Below are 16576 nucleotides of genomic sequence, written 5' to 3'. Positions count from 1 at the left end.
GGTACCCTTAGCACAAAGAAAATGTGGGACGGGCTCCGGCATCTCTTTGATAGCTCCAACTCTCGGACACAAGCCAACCACTAAATACAGCAACTAAAACGACAGTGACCTCCACCCCCGAGAACTAGTTCGGTCTACATCTTTGGAACTCACAACCCACCCAGCCCACCAATCCTGACACGGGCCGACCAAATCAGTAACTTGATGCCCCTTCACATTCGAGGAAATGCAATCAATCCTTGCCAATCTCACTCGAAATGACCCGGCAAGGACCGTATAACCAACCGCATCATTTGAAATCTGGACCATGAAACATAGATACTTCCGATCTTCACTTGTGAAAATACGATAACTCACGCCAGAGGACATATTATCGCATTTAAAAAAAAAACAGTGGGATGAGGGCACACTGCCGGCACAATTGAGGCACTCCGATGTAACGCTCATACCGAAAACGGACAAACCGATCTCGCCGACGTCACTCAAGTTAATCTCGGGCCTCATGCGTAGTCAAGCTTTTAGAGCACCTCGTTCAACGCTTGGCCAACTTTCTAGAGGATCAAAACCTATATCCTCTAACAATAAGCGTATTGCGACTGAAACTCTCTACTCAAGATGTACTGCTACAACTGAAAGAGCAGATTGTTGACCACCTTAGCCGCACCATTCTTAAAGCGATCCTCGCACTCCACGTCAAAGGCGCCTTTGACAACGTTACCCGCTGAGTTAGAAAATCCTAACCAGACCACTTGCGGATCCAAAGTGTTCAACTACGTCAAAGCCTTTTTCAGCAAATGCACAGTCAATATCAAACCTTAATACGCCCGCCAAAGGCACACCCCAAGGCTCTGTAATCTCCCCTCTTCTTTTAAATGCAGAGCATTTCTTAGCCTCGCCTGTTCCTGCGTCGGACGGTGTCAACAGTTCCGCGTCCGCAGCAGGTGCGCCTCTCCTTCCCTCCTCTCTCCCAACAGCAGCTGGTGCGCGCATGCGTCGTAGTCAGCCCGTTCGCTCCGTCGCGGTCTCGGCGTAACAGGTGCGTGATAGCAGCGCGGTGGGGCGTGGAAGGGCGCGCGCTGCTTGCGCATGCGTGCTCTCCCCCCCCCCCCCCCCCGTACTGCTCTCCCTCTACTGCGCGCGCTGCAAATATAGCGGTCGCTCGTGTTTCAGTCACTGCGTTGCTCCTTCCTTCCTTGGTTGACGCTCGTGCCCACGTTTACTCGTGTCTGCTACTCCAGCATCACGGAAGAAGCGATGGACGCAACACTGCCTTCAATCAGTACTGAGGCCCCAATGCTCTGCATTTACTCGTGTTCCCCTCGCGGGAAGGCGCGGGAATTTTTTTAATGCTGCGCTGCTCACAATTTCCACAAAACGTAATGCAATCCCCATCCTCAAGTATGCATTTTACACGAGTGACTTACTATGGACACTGCAAGGTTCAAGCGGAGAACAACGAGACGCCCTACAGCAAGCGCGAGATGAAACGACGTCATACCTTCAATACACAAAGGACTAACATGTGAACCCACAAAATAGACACTCCTTATTTTCTAGCAAAAACACGAGGACGTTAACCCCCTCAGACTCCAGACCGACACGTCAGAATGTTTCGACAGCCCGTTTCCAAAGTGCTAACACTAAGATTTCTGGGCGTGCCTTTCCACCATGATGGTTCGGCCTCGTGCGGCCCTATTGCCGCAAATTCATAAAACCGTCACGCAACTCACCCACCTGATAGGATGAATCCAAGGCCACAAAGACGGCCTCACCGAAGGCGACACGTGCCTATTGGTGCCAGCCATTATACTTAGCCAGATGACATATGCAACCATCATTGAACTCAAACCTCAAGAGATCAGCAAGCTGGACGCACTTGCAAGAAAACGTACAAAACGGCCCTAGTTCTCCCCACGTACACCTCCAATGAAAAGCTTCAGCGGTTTGGACTGCACAATACTCTTCAAGAACAAAGTGAAGCCCATTGAAATTCGCAACTTCATTGCCGAACACTCACCCCATACAGGGAGGAGGGTGCTCGAAATCGAAAGACCAGACCCAAACCCCAACGACCTACCTAAACGTAGCCCACTGCACATATGCAAGAAACTCAAAGTTACTCCGGGGCCAAAGCATAGGCACCCTACCTTCAGTCGAGGTCTCCGTGACGAGAGGGTGCCACAGCTCACCCAAAAAATACGCAGAAGACTCTCAAACCCTATACACGGATATCGCTCAGAAACCGCGAATACCCGGAATTACCCTGGTCACCCTCGACTCCAAAGGAGAAATTGCTACGGCAGCAACATAGTTTAACCTAACTGACTGTGGGCACGGTAGAAGCCCTAGTTATAGCCCATGTCACCACCACTCACCAAAACTAACCATCATTTCGGACTCAGCAAGCCTGCTCATCCAACATCCAGCCGAATACTTGCTGCCGGACCTGTGAGCTGCTGTCATTTTGCGAACATTCGCGCGTCTGTAACGGGGCAGTGAAAAGAACCAACCGCATGTACATATGCGGTTTAATTTTTTCGAGCTCATTCCAGAATACCGGCGTAGAAGAGTCGGCGTGCTTCGATCACGGTGTCCGCAACAAGCTTCACGATGTTGTGGGGGAATAATTAGCGTTTCTTGCGAGCATGTCCCGCAGCCTTTGTGGGTCATGAGAGGTTGTTGCAATGCCCATGGCTCCAAGTTTGGTTCTTAGTTCTCCCGCGGACAATTGTTGTACATCAGGGAGAGTTGGCTGCGCCACGCAAGGAGTCACGCTGAGTCGCTCGCGCCGTCTCCGAGACTCTATGATGCCCTCATGCTGCCAGTAATCTTCATCGGTCTTTTTGTAAGCTCGTCGTTGCCTCACTTCAGTGTCGGCTTCAAGTCTCTTTGACAGCTTTAGGGCATCTGTCGCAGAGTCCCATTTGTTCGATCGGGGATGGTAAAAATGCTTGAGAATGTCATTTTTTTTCTCAAGTGCCTGGCTACAAAATTTGCCGAGGCCCATCTGCTCCGTATGCTTCTGAGGTGCGTGGTGACACAAAATGTGAATGTATGGTGTCAGGCGTTCTTTTCCGTAGCCTTTCCTCCTACTTCCTAGGCGAACAAAGGTGTCGAGCATGAGATTTGCCTCGGGTTGCACATCCTTGCCAGTTTTGTCTGCGCTGAACACTTCTAGCAAGAACAGCAAAGTGGACCACAACTGAAGAACCTCTGTTTCGGTTTCCTCATGAAGAAGGTCGCTCATCTTGTCAGGAAGCTGACGCAGTAATTTCATTGTATCACTCCCCGTGAGGCTGCTAAATGTTCTGCCTTTGGAATTTCCGGTCTCATGCACGAAGAACGGTACACCACACTCGTGAACCAAACGAGTGAATTTTCGCACGTACGTGTCGTTTGCGGGAACGTTAGCCGCCGTTCTCTGCTTCCGTTTGGCGTCTTTGTCTTCCATTTCCTGAACAACATTGTCGAGGAGCCGATCGAAAACCCTCACTGCCATGTGCATTGTGTCGGGAAATGTCCACTTTGGCTCGATATCGAGCAGGGGCGTATACTGAACACCAAATTCGCGTTTGTCAGAATGGTGGCGGAGGTTACTTAGGGTACGAGCCTTTGCCTCACTGTTGAAGTAGGAAGCAGAATGGTCCTTATCTGACCACTCAGCCTTGCTTGCAAAACAGAATGGACAAGAATAATTTGAGGATGCAGCTTGCATTCCAAAAATCAAAAGAAGAAACTTTAAGTCTGCGCCGAGGCAGACTGTCAGCTTGAAAAAAAGGTCGTCCATCTGCAAGCCACCTTTTCTGGCAACGTCGCTGATCTCTTGAAAAACCGGTTCGAACGCCTCCCGTATGGGAAAGTAGGACTCCCTCGCCTGTGACACCAAAATAATTCTGTGACCATTTCGGTTATGCAGGCCTTCTTTCGCGGTACGCAGAATTACAAATAGAAGCGTTGTCCACGAGACCGTTCGGCTCACGTTGGAGCCGTCGCCCTCAACTTTTACTAAAAGTCCCTCACGCATCAGCTCGTGGGGTGACTTGTTCTCAGTCTTGCAAATATCATGGATCGCGTTTCGCAGTTCATCAGCGACTGAAACAAACACTCCCGGTGCCGTCCCAGGCGTTCGGTGAATTTCTAGTCTAGAGTCGATTGACTCGCGGTGCTGATTGATCAGGCGCAAATTTGGCAGGGAAAAGTGCGCGGACAACTCAGTCCAGAACTGGTTACTGACGCAGTGAGAGTCTAGAAGTCCAGCTGTAAACACGACGCAACGCCTATCTTCTTCTTCCAGGTGGCGCAGTTCACTGTTTTTGGTGAGGAATGGCTTGCGAGTGTTACAATGTATTTCTGCGGCGTCACTTGCTCTGTACATGATCCCATGAACCCAGTCCAGTTCGTCGCGCACATACAACGCTGCTATTTCCACGCCATGCTCGGAAACGTACGGCTCCACAGCTTCCTCAACTTGGCTGGCCAGAGTCTGGAGATGACGACGGTCGGATTTCTTAGAGCCTACCCCCACGGCGATTCTCTTCCTTTTAGGAGGAACTTCTGAGCTGGAACCATGATCATGCGGTCGTTTGGTTGCGAGCTGGAGGCCTGTGTTCTGTCGCAAAAGTTCAAGCTCTTCAGAAAGCTGGTTAAGCTTCAATTTAAGCCTGGCATTTTCATTGTGCAATTCGGAGTTGCTTTGTTCAGCTGGTGTGCCAGTTGTCGGTTCCTGATCCGAGTTGTCACTTTTCCAGGGGCAAGGCGGTGCATCCGTCGTCAGTGTGAGTCGGTGAACCTTCCCAATGAACTCAGCTCGTTTCCGCCCACGCAAACGTTTTGCGTCACTGACAATTTTTCTTAATTGCGTCTCAAAGCCCTTCTTTGCCGACTCACTGCTGACAATGTTGCATATTGAGGCTGAAAACCGCCTCAGCCCAGAGTAGGCCGATTCATATGTTCCATCAGCGTTTAGCATTCCAAGAGCACATTGTGTATCAATATTCACCCTTCATGTCGTCCCGACGAGTTCGAACTCTACCAGGCTATCCATAACCATCTGTGGAGAGCACAACACGAATGCCAGTGCACGCGTTTCAGCTAAAAAGCGTAGTGCTTTCAGGAATGAAGGGCTTTTCCTTGCAAGGCAGCTCACATCTCCCTATGTGCTCCCAATGAACAAACTGGAAATAAAAAAACGCTCTAATGAGTAACATGGAATTTTCATTTTCCGGAAAAGTCACAAAAGGTACCGAAAAGCCAATATTTGTTATTGCATGCAGACACATTTGTCGTGTCCCCGAGTTCACGCGGACATATATATCGATATGGATATCTATATGTATAGCTACATTTATATGATTGGAAATGAGGGACTCGTCGAATGAAGACGGAAAGGAAAGCCTGCAGTCTAGAACGCCGAGGAAAGCAGGGGGGTAGGGAAGTAGTTTGAAGCTTTTTTTTTTCTTTTTGAACGGAGGTCCTTTTTTATTTATATGTTAGGAAATGAGGAAACAAAATGGAGAAAAACACATGGCCAGAGTGGGAACCCAACCCGCGCCATCGGAAGGCGTGCGTTTGATCTCCACTCTGGGCATGCATTTTTCTCCACTCGCTTTCCTATTTCCCCAAAAACCTAAAAAAAAAATAAAAAAAAACCTTCGAACTACTCCCTCCTTCCTCCCGCTTTCCTCGGCGCACTAGATAGCAGGCTTTCCTTTCTGTAAATATGTCAAATAACGCAGCGCATTATGTAAATATGTCAAATGATGCATTTGGGGAGGAATGCAAAAAAGGACACCAAAGAGAAAGGTATGAAAGTCAGGTGTCAATGGTACCCACTATAAAGGATTTTGTAGTGCCACAGCCAGCAGTTCAGGTGCAATGCAAGTCAACGAGAGAAAATCAACAAGGAAGACGAGCCAACACTCACATTTCTAGGCCCATTTGCACGATATGGCGGACGAATTATGAGGTCGTTAGCAAAGGACAACAGGAAAAAAAAAGATTGGAGGAGAAGAAAGCACGCAAACACATGCACTCAAACATATGGCATGCACGTACAGCATTAAAAGTTCGAAAATTAACTATGGAAATGTAACCTCGCATGCAAAACACAGCATGCCTGGACTATCCGCTCGAAATTTGTTCGTACACCCAGAGTGCTATAGGTACGCGCTGGCAACATTCAAATTAGCTGCTCGGTAGCGCCAGGTGTGAAATGATTTTCGGGGGGAATAGAATGCATGGAACTATGGGCATACCACTATACTGAGAGGAAGGAAATCGGGTGCACGATTGTAAAAATGCATTAAAATAAATAAAAGAGATAAGGACTGAAATTGTAATCGAGTGATAAACAGGATAGTCCTGTTGCAGCTGCTGTGTCGGCGATTGTGGTGGCCGCTATCGTGAGTGTGTGTTGGACATGCGCGTCGCTGCCCCGTGACATCCCTACCGTGACGTCTCGGCGTACTAACCGCTGTGTATTGGGGTATTTAGAGCAGACCCCGGACAAGGGTTAAGGCTCTACTAAAAGGAGTGGGAGAGTATGGAGCCCTGGGGTGCCTTTGGCGGGTTGTGCGAACAAGGGACGATGTCAGAAGGCCAAGTCATGGAGTTCTTTCGTGGTCCGCGAGGGAAGCTTCGATAAAAACATACGACGGGTGCTTGAGGCCACAATTTTGGAACATGGTTTTAGAACCCATCACGATCGCGAAATTCTGTAATCTGTCTCGTTTATAAGTATACGTCAGCGTCATTTGGTATCAATGAATGTTATTGGAAAATAACGTGTTTATCACGCGATTGGAATTGCGGTCATATTCTTTTTTATTTATTTTTCAGTGCATTTTGTTTCCAAGTGTGCACCGAGATTTCCGACCTATCAGAATAGCGGTATGCCCGTATGTCCATGCACTGTATTCCTCAAAAATCATTTCACACCTGGCGCTACAGAGCAGCTAATTTGGATGTTACCATCGCGCACCTCTAGCACTGTGGGTGTTCGAACAAATTTCCACCAGAAGGTCCAGGAATGCTGCGTTTGGCATGCAAGGTTACGTTCCAATAGTTAGTTTTCGAACTTTTCTCTATGTGCGTGCCATATGTTTGAGTGCACATCTTCGCGTGCTCTTCTCCTGCCATCTTTTCCCCCCTACTGTCCTTTGCTAACCACCTCAAATCAGTATACCGGTTCATGCAAATGCGCCTAGATATGTGCATGTTGCTTTGTCTTCCTTGTTGATTTTCTCTATTTGACATACATTGCCCCTGAACTGCTGGTTGTGGCACTAGACAACATTTTATAGCGTGCACCGTTGACACCTGAATTTGATACCTCGCTCTTTGGTGTCCTTTTTATAACGGCGAATCTATTGTAGGTCGAGCCTTGTACGTCTGCTATGCTAGGACGCACGTCATGCCAATCTTACAGCGCATGTAAACAAATTCATACAAAATTAAAAAGTGGTCCTAGCGCCTTCATATTTTGATGTTGCATCTTATATTTCCCCTGTAAAAATGTATTTCCAGCATTATGAGGAAAATGTGAGAGAAACTCCACTGGCCACTAACACTTGTGTGCTACCTGCAGCACCGAGACCCGATTGCGAGTATCTCGCTAAGCATGTAGCGTCTGATAATTCGGAAGGAGTGGCTCGTTGAAATAACATAAGCTAGCCAGCCTGTCAGGAGTGTCAAGCAGTGAACATATGGAGATCATTTCTGTTTTGCTTAAAAAAAATGGGAATTTCGGAGCGGTAGTAATGAAATAAAATAGAGAGAAATTCGCACTCCTGGTGGGATCTGAGCCCACAACATTTGAGTAACGCTTGTGATGTTCTAGCTGCCAATCGAGCTACCAGAGAGACTGAATTCCATTCCATTTTGTTTTTCTATTTTCCTTTCTTATGAGCGTGCAAGTGTTACCTGCGGTAAGGGGGGTAGCCAGCACCGTTCGAAGACTTCGGGGTGAAGGGGACTTCCTTTTTACCCCCATGGCCGTGGCTCGAGCGTCTACGCCATGCGAGGGACAGTCCACGGGCAACGAACACTTGTGTGCTACCTGCAGCACCGAGACCCGATTGTGAGTCTCTCGCTAAGCATGTAGCGTCTGATAATTCGGAAGGAGTGGCTCGTTGAAATAACATAAGCTAGCCAGCCTGTCAGGAGTGTCAAGCAGTGAACATATGCAGATCATTTCTGTTTTGCTTAAAAAAAAATGGGAATTTCGGAGTGGTAGTAATGAAAGAAAATGGAGAGAAATATATATCCGATATCCCACACCCGGATATATATAGGTAGATAGATAGATAACGCGCACCAAGTGCGTCAAATAGCTCATGAACTACTACAGATTTCTGTTCTAGCTTGTTTTAATGGATACCTATTTATCTACCGTTTTTATTTTCCACTATCCAGGTGAGCGTCAGTTTGAAAACAAATTATGCCCTTCGACAAGTAGGCACGGTGTAGGTGTAGACCCGCGCTGATGCGCAATGGAACAATCTTGTGGCCTGTTTGCTCCTGCACAGTCAAAGCGAGACCAATTTCTTGTGGTGCAGTGCGAAGCTAATGTTTCTTATCGTCTGCCTTCAGCGCGCAGAGAAGGGAATATTTTTTCTCAGCCTTGCACACTACGCATGTGACCAGAACAAACATATGCTTGCAAAGTTGGTGCTCATCCCTTTTTTCTATTTCGCGTCCGAGAACAGAGCGCTTATTTTCTTGCGATATATTGGAAATGAAAGCTGCGTGAGCGTGCAGGAGGTTGACGGTACACTGAAGATAAAAAGGCCGCAATGGACAGTGTCAGCGCATTATCAACAGCTCGTGGTAGAACCGATTCGGCGTGAACCGGTAACAGTTATTTATTTTTCAGTTCAGTTCCGGGTGGTGTTCGGCGTGTTAAGAACATAAGGGTTCGGATTCATGTTCAGTTCCGGTCAAAATACCGGTTCGGTGTAGTATTTCGGCTAGGTTTGGTTCCGGTTCGACACACTCATATAACTAGTAGAAAAAAAAACTTCTGGAGGAAGCAGAGGGAATAATGCAAAAAGGAATTGTCGCACGATGAAAAAACAAACGGTATTTACTAATGTTTCGGCTGGTGGACCAGCCTTTATCGGTTTAACGCATGCACTCTGGACAGACATATGCTTTTATAGGTGCGGAAAGTGCGCTGCAGTGCGCCCTTGTTAATAAAATAAGATTGCGTGTTAGGGCGAGGAAAAGTGGAAAGAGAGGGGCATGGTACACACTGTAACAGCCTACAAATATGTTGTGGTGCGGTGCCAGTACGCTTGCTCCAGCAATTTCGTAAACACTGTATTTGGGTTGATAGAATTTGGTTTCAAAACGAAGGGAAGCACTGCGACATTTAGTGGCTGTACTTGGGAGGTAGCTTATGCGAACTTTGGTGTATTGGCTTGAAGGGAATTAGAAGCGAAAAGACAATTCCGTGTATAATCGGTCAGATACGACAAGGCTTGGTTTGCATCCGCTCCGCTGTTAAAGAACAGGTGCATGTGCGAAATATTCGCGTTACTAAGACTGAACCTTTAAGCTGCTCTTCTAAAATATCCACCTGGAAATATCCCCAGTGTAAGAGGGCAAAAGGATGCAATGCGAATGATGGCGAGGAAATGCCGATATTGTTGGACAACAAAACGAGGGACAGGCAACCAGTGCCGCTGCTAAATAGAGCAAACGAGACCACTGATACGATCACAACGCGAAGCAAGGTGTGCGAGGGGCGTACGAGCACGAGGTCGCGGGTTCGATTCCGGGCGCGGCGGCCGCTTTTCTGATGGAGGCGAAAAGCAAAAACGCCCGTGTGTTCGAGATTTCAGCTCACGTTAATGATCCACAGGCGGGCAAAATTAATCCGGAGCCCTCCACTACGGCCCGCCTCACCGCCTGCGTTGCGTCGGCACTTTAAACCCTACCATCAATTAGCGAGGGGCGTACAAAAAACAGTGTTGCGGGCTTCTGAAGACAAAGCAATCATGGCTATCGTGCCGAGCGCACGCGAGGAAGGGGGAATAAGTAGATTATTGCATGGTCCACCAGTGGATCTTGCAATAACTGCTTGGAACGGCTAACTGGGGTGGTATAAATTATTCCGTAGCCTCATTACGTTCATAAATCTCGGGTGCAGCTTTGGTACAAAAAAAAAACAAATTAATTATTCCCTGGTGTGTTTTATTGCTACTATTACCGGTAGCGCAAGCTCTGTCATTCACTACTGTGCCTGTCCGGGCTTCGCATCAAGGTAACCCATTACCAACAAGTAAAAAATGAAGCTGTGCATATGTTAATGGGGTGCCCTAACCCAAGTTCTAAAAAAACACTTCTACAAAACACGCGGAGACAAGCTGGAAAATGACAGCAATTACGTACCTTTAGAGCCTTTTGTCCTTGAAATAGATGACCTGACGGTAGCTGTCTCGAAGCGGCCCGCTGCTGCGCCGCGCTGGCGAAGTAGTCGTGAAAACTTTCGGCGCCCCGATTTATGTGTTTTGCATTCAGTGCGCGAACTATCTGACGCAATCGCTGGATCCCTTCATATGGCTTTGTTCACACAATCGCAGTTGATAATACAATGCCCGAAGAACACAGCTCGACGATGATGGGGTGTTTATTTATTTATTTATTTTTTATTCAATTCCGCAAGAATTGGAACAAGGCCTTGGGCAGGCGTGGGCAGAAGAGACAAGGAAACCCATCGGACATGCGCATTGCACATCAGGAAGTACTACATTATATAATAATACACGGGTAAAAAAAATCGCGCCAATCCACCCCGTGAATGTGGTTGGAAAGCAAAGCTGTAAACGGCACCCATAACGATTACCAATGCGAGGTCACTTTAATTCACTCACATCGCTCTATAAATAGCAAAACCAGAGAGAAGTGAAATGCACTTAACCACACCATTTATTACTTCAAAGAGATATTCTTGCTAAGGTTAAATCAATGCAGGAAGCATGAACGGTGTTTAGTTGCGTTGTATTGGTGTAGCACAAGAGTGGAGCGTTTTTTTATCAAATTAAAGTAGGCTTCAACCCGGTGTTTCTGTCTTCTCCGTCTGCGCCGCGGATGGAGGCGACTGGATTTGCGGCAGAGAAGGAGGAGGAGGAAGAAATACTTCTGTTCAGATTTCTGAACAGCCCAGAGTGCAGCCCTGGGGAGTAATTCCTTCTTGTGTGGGGCCCATACGCAGTCCGCGCGGCCTGTGTTCTGTCCACCCGCTCAAGCGGGGTAGGTAGAGAGGGCCTGGACAGCAGCATCTCCCATTGCTCTTGTTGGGTAGTTCACGGAAAGAGAGATGGGTAATCAGGGCTAAAGTTGCACACCCCGATTACGAGGCGAAGTGTTCCTACTTCTGAGCAAAATTTGCATTCAGCGTCGTAGCGATTCGGATACATTAATTGAAGACGCGTAGGCTGTGGGAAGGAGCCCGGTTTGTGTGAGCCGTACAGTAGTTTGTAGTTCTCTGGAAAGGTCAGGGTAAGGCGAAGGTACGGTATGTCTCAGAAGGCGATAATGGTGGGTTATCTCCCTGAACGTGACAAGCTCCCTCGTGCAGCTCCATAGCACGAGAGGTAAAAGCGCAGGCTTGTTGGGTGGGCGTATTTGTTGCCCTCCATTGAAGCGTGAGGGGGTGTCCAGATGAGCTGAATGGAACCGTTTGGGGAGTGGTTTTTTAGCACCCGCAGTGCAAGTCAGGACACCCAACACTACTGGTAATTCCAGTAGGCTTGCTGGGAATCGATGACTACCGTGCGACCCCTGGTTGAGCGAGAGCCAAGGCGATTGCTGCCTCTTCTGCTGCCGCCATTTCTTGGGTCCTAAGCGAGGTACACGCAAGGAGGTTGGTCCTGGAGGTAGCCACGATTATGGCGTATTACTGCCCTCGATGTTTGGAGGCGTCTGTGTAGGTTCAGTTCAGTTCAGTTTCCCAGAAGCATCTGGACGACTTCCTGGCTAAAAGCTGCTCGAGCAGCTTGACAAAGGCGTTAACTGCATGATCCCCACCGAGGGTGGTGTTTAGCGCTTGAGCCCGTGCTTTTCGGTGACCCTCGTCATGTGAGGGGTTCATATTCATAGCAAAGGGAGCATCTCTAGTTTTAGTCTCCAAGAGTCTGGGAATACGACAATCTGAGTGACATTCTGGGCTGCCCAGCCAATCTGGTGAAGCATGCGGTTACCCATCGCAGTTCTGAGTCAGACCTTCTGGTTAGAAAGATGGCCTTCTATCAGCTCTTCCACCGTGTTGTGGAGCCCCGTGCTAAGCAGCCTCTGTGTGCACGCACTTATGAGAAAACCAATGACCTGCTCGATCCCTTTTCTAATCATTATATAAAGCATCTCTATGTCTTCCTTGTCGAGAAGAAGACAGGGGGTTCACGTAAGTAACTCTCGAGAGGACACTTTAGGACTCGCTTCTTGGTTGCAACTCGCCTGATCATGTGTATGATTTGATTAATGCTGTTTTTGAGGCGCTGCAAGGAGACGTCACTCTTGATTTTAGCCTCGAGATGTAGGCCCAGGATCTTGATGCTGAGGCTTGGAGTGATGGCCTGGCCATCAAGAAGTATTTGAATGTATGCCTTGGTTTGGCATGAGGGCGGACGAGAAGGAGCTGTGATTGTTTACGTGAACACTGGAGGCCACAGCCTTTAGCACATTGGCGTACTAGAAGTGCGATGTCATGCATCGGTGTGACCTTCCTTTAATTTTTGTAACTCTTAGCACATGAGCAAGGTGCGCACAGGGCCGCTGGACGGGCTTGAGCGGTCACGTGACGCTTTCACGTGGCATTCAGCGAGAACGCAGGGGGTAAACCCGTAGATGTGCTTGGTGGGTACACCACCTGTCGTCGTTGTCTTCGCGTGGGCTCGTAGATAAATCGGTAAGGCAACGGGCTCTCGCTTTGTTAGTCTGGTAGTTCCAGGTTCGAATCCCGGCGGTGCCAGTAAATTCTTTTATTTGTTCGCTGGAGTTTTCTGGTGACACCAACGGTCGCGAAAGAACCCTTGGGGGGTAGAGGTAAAAAGCTTTGCTTTAAAAGCCCTGAGTTCGCGGGCGCCCAAAAGTACGCTAGGACGTCACGGTTTCCGCTGAAGCGGGCCGCCGCTATCACGTGGGTATGCGAAAACCTGTGACGCTCCATCCACGTGCCAGACGGTTGCGCCTTGTCATTAGCCGGGTGCCGGGTAGACGTCAAGGAGCAGGGGAGCACACGGCTACGTCACCTCGTTTGCTCTGCCACACCCTGATGTCACACCATGTCGATTTCGGTGGAAGCCTCCAGCACAGCAGTCTCGTCGGCGCTACATTTGCACTTAATTAAGGATGTGTTCCACGCGACGCATGCTGTTTATAATTTACACAGGGTACCCTGGTGGGTAAAGGAAACGAACTGTACAATAATATCAGCCCCGAAAATTGGTATCAGTACCCCTTTAACACCGTTGGGTGGGCAGTTTAGCGCACGTGAAATCCGCTCCCAGAAACCGCTGCCGACCTCAGCGTTCTGCGCAGGCACACTGGCGTCTGCGCTCCGCTGGCCGAAAATCCGCTCAGCTAAAACTCTCTAGTTTTGCATTTTCTTAAAAGCAGCAATATCGTTTTTATTTTTCCCAGCACATGGAAAGGTTCATGCCCTACTGGAAATCCTGACGGCATTGCACATCCTTAAAATTTCAGCTTTTCCTTCTATGCATAACGCATTGCAAATCAATGTGATTCCCATAGCAAAGGGGAAAATGGAATCAGTTTGTGAGAATGAAATATCAAGCTATGTCATAATAACAGTGTTTACAAACTGCTATTTTCCCTTCTTAATGTATATATTATTCGACCAGGAGCATAGCCTGAGGGGGAACTTTCAGAGACTGAAAAAATAAAAGAAAAACGATTTTGATAATTTATGAAACGAAATGAAAGAAAAAATTGCGCCGACCTCCCCGCGAGGGGAACCCTGTATGATGCGACGCATCGTGGGGTTCACTTGGTGTTTCCGTTGGATTGATTCTGAAATCGCGTGAAACGTGTCGGGAACGCGTATGATTATTATGTTTTATGATTATTATTATGTTTTCTTGGCCAATCTTGGTCAATCTCTCTAAGTGGTATGCTTGGGGCTTCGCTGTCGCAACGACCTTTACTACATCATTGTTGCTGTAAGTGGGAGCTTCTTTTCTTTTATTGCAAGTGTTAATCATTGCTCCATCATGCGTTGTATCAGTAGCATCTTGACGTAGTTTGAATGAGTCAAGGATATAAGGCGCGTTCGTAGCATTTGATCCTGTGTCGGTTTTGTGGCGCAGTGGGAAGAGCACCTTGTACCTCGCGTTCCGCCCACTGGGTCGTGGGATCGAAACCGGGCGCAGCTAACTATTATTTTTTTATAGTGTAGAGGAGGCGTGTGAACGGACAACGCCGTATGGAGGGACAAGGCGAGTGAATGAGATGAAGTCGCATCTAAAACGGAAATAGCATGTAAATGACACGTGCTTACAGGGTTTTATTCATAGTGATTGGGAACTTCCACACTCATGACTGTAACAGGGCTGGACGAAGCTACTCGGGTGCCCATTCATTGAGCTTACCCGAAACACCAAAAAAATATTTTTTTCTGCATCCTGTCTGCACTACACTGTTATTAAACATGTGAATAATTGTCATTCATATGCTGAGATCAAAGTTGGGGGGGGGGGGGAGCATGTAACAGTCCGGCGCTTTCTGTCTTTGCATGGGGCGTTTCTTCTGAAAATGATCAATTATACATTGTCGCTAAAGTATCTTTGGACAATATGATCATGGTTCAAGCACAGCTATACAGTCAAACCTCGTTATATCGAACAGTGCGCGAACCGTGAAATAGTTCGATATAACCGAAATTCGATATATAAAATTTGATCAAAAACGCGTCAAAATGCAGCGCGATTCAATCACTAAAAAGGCAACGACAAGAATGACTACTCACATGAAGCGTTAAAGTGAACTATTTATTCCCAGGGGGAAAAAAATGCAGCAGCGTTGACAGTTTCTTCGAGTTGACCATCACTACGCCGCACGCGGCTGACACAGCGCCTTGCAAACACAGTCACGTAACTGCGCGAACAGTGTTCGGTAGTTTAAACCACGCACGACACTGAAGAGTTCGTTAAGGCGTTGAGGCTTGAGCTTATCGACTGAAACAAGGCAAGACGATGACTGAAGCTGATGAACGACTGATCCAACTGGTGAACCGGCTGAGCCTGAGTCAGCCAACTGCGTATGCCGCCTAGCCTGAATGGCGCTACCAGCGCCTCAGGCATGCGTTTGAGTCGCAAACGCCTGCTGCGCCACCGCTATTCTCCCCTGCGTTGCGGGAAAGCCTGCCGCCTGTCTCCGGAGCGCGCGCTTTCGGCCGGCGCTGAGTTCGATACGTATATCCATTTCTTAACCGACCGAGTTCGATACAGAAAATTAAAAATGCATGTAATTCTTTTAAAAAACTGACAATGGTTCGATATAAGCAATAATTCGATATACCCGTGTTCGATATAACGAGGTTCGACTGTAATGGCTCTTCGTTAAACAGCCAGCGCCTGATTTTCAATTCTCGCGCGCTAGTAGAAAGCATGCCGATACCGTTTAGGATTGCGATATTTCCGTCTACCGACGATAAATTGAGTAGCTTCAGTTCGCACGCAAAGTAGATAAAAGCACCTAGAAGCTCAGCAATAAAAGACGAAATGTTGTAGGTATATTTAAAAAGGCAAATAACACTGACTAGAAGCGACACCGTCGCGTTCCTTGTCGTTTCCTCCTCTTCAAAATGGCTCTGTTTTTCTTTTCTTTTTTTTTTTTCGCGCCCAGTGTCGCGTCGCTTCGAGCTGTCGTTTTGCTTCTCGTCAGGAGCAGCGCTATTTTTTTCTGCTGTCTACGATCACAGACCTCCCGAACCAAGGAAAACACTAATTTCTAACGCCAAAACCCCGTCATTCCCAAAGACGGCCAGCAGTTTACAGAATCCGGCCCCTTGCATGACTAGAACTTGAGTATGCACAAACCGTCAGCGGCTTGATAAAACTGCTAATTCGATTACGTCTGGTGTGCGTGGTTGCAACACTTGACACGGGGGAACCAGGACGATCCGGAGACAACGATACGTCGCACGCTGCCGAACAAGCTTTCACGCACGTATCTAAAAAAAAGGGATAGGGGGAGAAAGAGCACTGCACGAAACGCGAAGTTACCGTAACCACTACATAAATATCATAATGGGACATCTTGAAGGTAGCGCACTTAAACACGGACACTAGCGAAAGAAACGACAAACCACAGCGCTGTGGTTTGTCGTTTCTTTCGCTAGTGATCGTGTTTAAGTGCGCTACCTTCAAGATGTCCCATTTGCATTAACAACTAGCCCAGTTGTCCCTTCTTCTACACATAAATATCAGTCAGAGCAGGCAATACTAGCTACAGGGCATCCGTAATTGAAAATAAACCTAATCCACACAAGCTTCCAGGGCAAGTCTGGTCCTTCCTCGACGAACCTTCGGTCTTTTTACAACGAAGCTGTATACCT

At 47.8% G+C, this 16576-nt stretch overlaps 1 long non-coding RNA gene across 2 annotated transcripts in view; it reads right to left on the bottom strand.

Annotated features, from left to right (window-relative positions):
* LOC144163200 (uncharacterized) overlaps nucleotides 1-10534 on the bottom strand; it is a 28798-nt gene extending 18264 nt beyond the window's left edge. For both annotated transcript variants that reach the window (XR_013320864.1, XR_013320863.1), the window contains exons 1-2: nucleotides 10393-10534; nucleotides 7921-8056 (exon numbers count right to left, since the gene is read on the bottom strand). This is a non-coding gene — a long non-coding RNA (uncharacterized LOC144163200). The remainder of the gene's footprint in view (nucleotides 1-7920; nucleotides 8057-10392) is intronic.
* Between the last annotated feature and the right edge of the window lie 6042 nt (nucleotides 10535-16576).

Source organism: Haemaphysalis longicornis, unplaced genomic scaffold (assembly GCF_048455015.1).
Source record: "Haemaphysalis longicornis isolate Haplotype H1 unplaced genomic scaffold, Haemaphysalis longicornis Haplotype H1 scaffold_1, whole genome shotgun sequence".
Classification (NCBI taxonomy): domain Eukaryota; kingdom Metazoa; phylum Arthropoda; class Arachnida; order Ixodida; family Ixodidae; genus Haemaphysalis; species Haemaphysalis longicornis.
Note: the sequence above shows the minus strand (reverse complement) of the source record. Positions and strands in the feature narration are given on the sequence as shown.